The following is a 6071-nucleotide window of genomic DNA, read 5'->3' on the forward strand; positions in this document are numbered from 1 at the left end:
CTTTAACTGAAGATTTTCACAGTGATTTAATTAGTCAGTTGAGGTGATGCTAGTGCCAACATCCCTGCTCTGGGGGAGGTGCGGGACTCTGTACATGCTGTGTGAGTTAAAGCTGGGGTGTTTAATCCCCATTCCTGATATTTTCCCGTTGTGCCAACAGGGAGAGCGAGGAATACCGGGGCGAAAAGGAGCCAAAGGGCAGAAGGGGGAACCGGGTCCTCCCGGACTGGATCAGCCTTGTCCCGTGGTACGTCTTTTATTTCACTTCTCTTAAACAAGCGTTGCCAGGACTGAAAGGAGATGCAGCTTTGCAGCCAGGGAAAGGGAGGGAGGATTTGGTAGTTCTTTATTTTGCAGTAAATCAGAGCAGATGGTTATTGTTTTCTCACTTTTCTTAATGGTTTGTTTTATCTGCACTGCTGGAAGTTCACTGCTTGCTGTAAGGGCTCCTCTCTGGCCAGATGGGACCAAGCCACAGCAGTAAAAACAAAGAACCTTTGTGTAAAGACCTTCTTATTGTAGAGGAGAACAATGGGCTTCAGTAACGCTCTTTGGGAGATAGCATGCCCTGGTGAAGCTGCCGGCCTGGCTTTTGAGTACATTTAGAAATCAGGGAGTAGCTCAACGCAGTGGATTTGAAAGTAAAGTCAGCTCCATCCCTTCATCTCTGCAAACGGAGCGAGGGATGAGCTCAGCTTTACCTCTCCCACCTGGGGCAGCGGGTCGGAGTTGGAGCATCTTGGTGCTACCAAAGATAAGTGATGTGCGAGCTGGGGCTGCCCAGAGGCGCCTCTGGGAGAAGAGACCTCCCCGTGTTGCTGTGCCTGCGGGAGCAGCTCAGATCTGTCCCTCCTGGGACACGTCACCGTGCAGCGTGTGCACAAAGGGGCCGTCCAGGAAACCTCCGGGGTGTCTGAGCCTGCAGAAGGTGGATCTCCCAAATCCACTGCCAGAACTTCTCATTGCTCTGGTAGGGCCCAGAAAAAAACAAACACCAAACCACATACCTCCTTTTCGTTACTATTTTTCACGTAATGACTAACACCAGAGATCCCTTCCCTAAAATGCTTTGAGGCTGTAGGATGAGTGATTTGTATCAGCTATTGCACTAGAGCTACTTAAACATAGCTGTTAGACCTTAGTTAAGCCGCACCTAACCAGTAGAGCCAGGTGTCTGCTTCAATATGCTCAAAAAAACCCATTTCTTTTCTAAATGTGTGACTTCTTCTCGCCCCACCAGCACAGCTATGGCAATCTAAGCTATAGTATCACTCCCCTGTACCAGCAAAAAGCTCCTTCAGTCAATATGCTTTATTTTGCTTGGAGATTGAATATGAACTACAATTAGTTGTTTATTTTTTGATGGATCACCTTTTGTCCCTCAACATGCTGGATGATTTAACCCTCATTTTTCACTGCGCTGTTACAAATGTGACTCTCTGCATTGTGTATAGAAGATCTTTCCCAGATGACAGACTTTATGTGTCTGTGAATTCCCCACCATAAAACAACTCTGCTGCCTTGCTGCGTCCTCAGAAATGGAAGTGTAAAGTTCTGGACCTGTCCTCCTCTGCTGAAACACACGTATCTGTTCGATTAACTCCCGTGTCCTTGATCACTCTCAACAAGTGGTTATTTTTTCAAACAGGGAGGTCGTTCTATTGCAGGCAGCCAAGGGGATGCAGGTTTGCCAGGCCTGGCCGGGGTGAGCGCGCCCTGCCCTTTGGTACCGGATCTGCTTTTCTTTCTTGCATGGCTTGCGTGTGTTCCTGCTGTGGCCAAGCCCTGTCCCGAGCACAGAACCCTCCGGGGAGAGGAAGCACATGAGGCAGCAGAGCTGGAACAAAATGTTTCACTTTGGCACTCAGGGAAGGACGTCAATGTGTTGTGCCTTCTTCCCACCGTTAAAATGACTTTGGATAAGCATGGGAGATCACAGAGGGGATGTTTGCCCCTTCACAGTAACCAATGCTAAAAACAAGTGCTGGTTTCTCTCACCATCCGTGGCCCAGTTTGGTTCCTCGTGCCTGTGCTCCCACAGCCCTGCCAGTCCCATTCCCAACTGGGTTTGCAAAGCTGTCCCCACATGAATGGCCGGTTGTGTGGAGCAGTGGCTGGAGGGAACACCGGCACCCCGGGCACCACAGGGACATTGGCTGTGCCGCAGGTATTGCAGCTCTGTCTGCACAGCTCAGGCTCGAGGCCGGTGGTTACACAGGAAGGTTCATGCTCTGCTCCCCAAAAGGGCTCTGCACGACTAGCTAAAGAAGTTTATTGTTTTATTTTCATTTTTTTAACTGTAGAAAATGCTGCATGCTAGATGATTTGCAGTTGTCTTCAGAGAAACAAAAGGGCAGTGAGCTGTGTCTCTTTCAAAAAGTTAAATTACTTTCATATGTGTCGAAGAAACCAATTACTAGCAGCAGGCCTGCTTCAACTCTTCATATTTACTCCCTAGAAATGTCATATTTACCAACTATTTCCTGCCTTAACTATACAGAAAACACAAGACCTATCTGTATTGAAGCCATTGTAACCTGCTTTAGGTGGTTTCTCCAATAGGTAACTACTACCTGACTAGTTAGTAAAGCACTTCCAGATCTTCCTGCTTATGTACATGAGGGTCAGCTGCATGCTGGTTGGGAGTCTTGTCTTCATTCTCCAGCCCACCGAGCAGCAGACACTTGCTGGGTTCTGTGCAATGGATTTCAGCCCAGAAACATGACCAGGAGCCTTACACACAGGTTGCAAAGCTCTTTGTAAGTTGACAAGTCATTTCAGAATTAGTGGAGTGAAACACGGTAGAAAGGCATGGAGTTTTACAATGGGCAAAATAAACATTTTGAGTGCACGGGAAGAAGAAAAAGCCCAGGGCAGAAATCAGCCCTGTGACTGTTGGTGTTAGGATGTGCTTTAACTGCGGGTTGGGGTCGTTCTAGGTCAAACAACTCCTCTGTGCCTTGTCTCCTTTACCCCCAGACAACTCTAGCAAACGTACAAGTTGCACTTTTTTTTATGAAGAGGTATAGGCCACAATATTCAGTGGTGTCAGCAGAAAAACATGTATGTTTTCTAACTAATGTTACAGGAAAGCACGTGAAAATAACTTGACCTGTTACACTCTGAGTAGCTGGAGAGGGTAACCTTACTTCACTGCATCTGTTTTATTGGGCATAGGCTATTTTACATATAAAATCAATACAGAATACAAAAAATGTGATGACTGACATTTACAGTAAAAAATGTAAAAACGCATTCTGAGCTCTATTAGCGCCAGCCGCTCTCTCCGCTGTGTACGCATCCTGGTGGCCTCCCACCCGCCTCACCCGGAGGTGGCTCTGAGGGCAGGGTCAGTGCGTGTGTGCTCTCTGTGGCTCCACGTGCAGGAACTCAGGCAATCAGAGATCCAAGAGCCTTAAAAAGACCCAGCATCGAAAGGCAGCTGAAGCCGGCTGTTTCTTCTGAAGTATCTTGCAAGAGTTGGTCATCGATAGTCCATTCCTCTGCTGAGGGCTCCTTCCTTTTCTGTGTTTGCCTCCTGGTAAATAAGCTCTTCAGGCGTTCTGGTTTCTGTGTGTTTCTTGTATCTCCATCAGAAAAACAAATATTTTCACTCCCTTTGCATAGTCCAAAACTGATGCTATTTCAATCAGTTCAGCAACTCAAAGAGTTCTTAAAAAGACTAAATACTGCAGGATTGAATTTAACACAAGTAAGATATCAGCCAGGAAAAAAAAAATTACATCATCGCCTTCAAACTGAAAAGCGCATATTAACAAAAAATACATTTCCACATCAAGCTTTCCATATATGTGTCTGATTGCAAAAAACACTCCCTTATAAAGCATATTATTAATTAACTGTGGTTCCAAAGTTTTTATATTCGCATTTCAGGTTTAAAGGAAAAAGTGTAGGTTTATTTTTTGTTACCCTAGGGTGTATTTAATTTTGTGTTGTGTGTGACGCCTGGATTACACTGCCTGCATATTTACTTTTGTGCATATAAAATAAATGGGTTTTGCATGGTAGTTAACGGTGAACCTTTCACTGTTGTGAGCACTGACCTTCAGGTTTTTGGTCTGACACTTAAGTCACTATCAACAGAAATTAAGTCTGTAAATTCCATTTTGCAGGGACCAGACGGACTGCCAGTAGCAGGATGTTGGCATAAGGTACAGTAATAATGATAACTGTATATCATTGAGTGAGTCCTGAGTAATTTTGTTTGCTGCATGGTGATTGTTTGTACTGACCACTTCATTTAAGCAACAGGTTCTATTCCTGGCAGACCCAAGGCCAAGTCTTGGGAGAGCTGGACTCAATCTGGCTTTGTCTCTTGTTCCTCACGGCTGTCAGCTGGTGCTAGGAACACCGCTCCAAAAAATTTGCTAAGCATGAAAAATCACTCACATTAATACTGTCGATAGCAATGCCTTTTTTTCAGGCTTGCTCAGACTGGGCTTCTGTTCTGGCCCAGGCCATTCAGGAACCCTGCGTGCAAAGATTGCTCCACTCTGCAAAACGTGCTGGTGTGACTTGGCCCATCCCCTCCAGCTGAGACTTTTACACTGCGTTGCCTCTTTGTCACAGAGTTACAAAACATTTGTTTCCAAAGACTTTTCTGCCATTGTAATTATAATCCACAACCACTATGCTGCTCAAATTGGTAAATCAGGGTGCAGGTTGTCAGGTAATTCGGGGTAATTTGTACCATCTCAGCACCCAGAACAGCCAGGGGTTGTAAGTGCTAAAGGCAGCTCAGGAGAATGAGGGGAAATGTCCCCCTACAATGAGGATTTGATCCAGATGTGTAGGAGGGTGCTCAAACCTCATTCTCCAACACGGTTATGACGCTGAAGCTCAGTAGAAATACTAATCCGGTTTCAAACACGTGGTATGTGAACACAGTCTTAACAGCAAGCATGTTACTAACTGGTTGCAAATCCTCAGAATGTGAGCACACCCTTAGCGTATAAAAGGTTTTAATTCTGTGGTAAGTTGCTTGGATGTGCTATTAATAGTAGAAGAAATCTGAATGCCAATCCTTATAATATTAACAAGATTAGTACATGTAAGGAATGGAGCATTTCTCTTTGATTAACATGTTTATCTGTGTGTTCTTTTTCAGTGATCTCTAAGCATGGAGCACAATGTGTAAATAATGTGATATATTTTGATCTTTTTAATTTTTGTATAAAAAAAGGAAAAAAAACCCTTTCAACAGTAATATATTGACCTTTTTTTATACTGGATTCTGTCATTTATGGACTCTGAAAATATTGTAAAGCTCCGAAACCCGTAAGATGCACGTGATAACATCAGGATTTGGTGAAGGTGCCAATGACGGTAGCTGGGAATGAACAGCATTCACGGCTGATGTTGCTGCATGAACTAACAGTACTGAGACTGCTGCCTCGTGTGCCTTATCGCATGAAGGAGGGAGAAATCCCTACCCTCTCAACTCTGTATTTGCACTGCACATGCACATTAAAAGGGTGAAAAAAACTGGCTGAAGACAAAGAAGAAAAGGACGCAGCCCTAGAATTGAAAAAAGCTGCTGCGTTCCCTGGGGTTGAACAAGAGGACTTACGACGTGCAGAGGAAACAAAGCCAAGCTCCATTCATTGCTACCTGCTGTTGATACGATGGAAATAGCAAATCTTTGGTTAAACAGAACAACCTTGACTACCTGTGGGTGTTCCACTACTATCAAGACAAACTTATTTATCTCAAGAGGGTCCTGCTCTGAGGTCTGTGGCTGAAGATGTGCAAAGTGCTTCCTTACTGTGGAACCCAAATTCCCCAAGAAAACATCCACTGCAAAATTTCAAAACACAGAAACCTAGTCATATTTTCAGTGCAGAGAGCTGCAGGCTGGAATATTTTTTCTAAGCAAGAGAGCACATCATGTTGCTGTTCGGGTTCCCAAAACTTGGAGTGTGGAGTATTTAATTGTCTTGGTTTGTAGAGTTCATTGGTGTTTGATTTTTCTTGGTTTACATTGTTTCAATTGTAAACTCTAACTCTGCACACTCCTCCTATTTCTCTCCCCTTTTCTGGTCTCTTAATTA

Source organism: Patagioenas fasciata, chromosome 14 (assembly GCF_037038585.1).
Source record: "Patagioenas fasciata isolate bPatFas1 chromosome 14, bPatFas1.hap1, whole genome shotgun sequence".
Lineage (NCBI taxonomy): Eukaryota > Metazoa > Chordata > Aves > Columbiformes > Columbidae > Patagioenas > Patagioenas fasciata.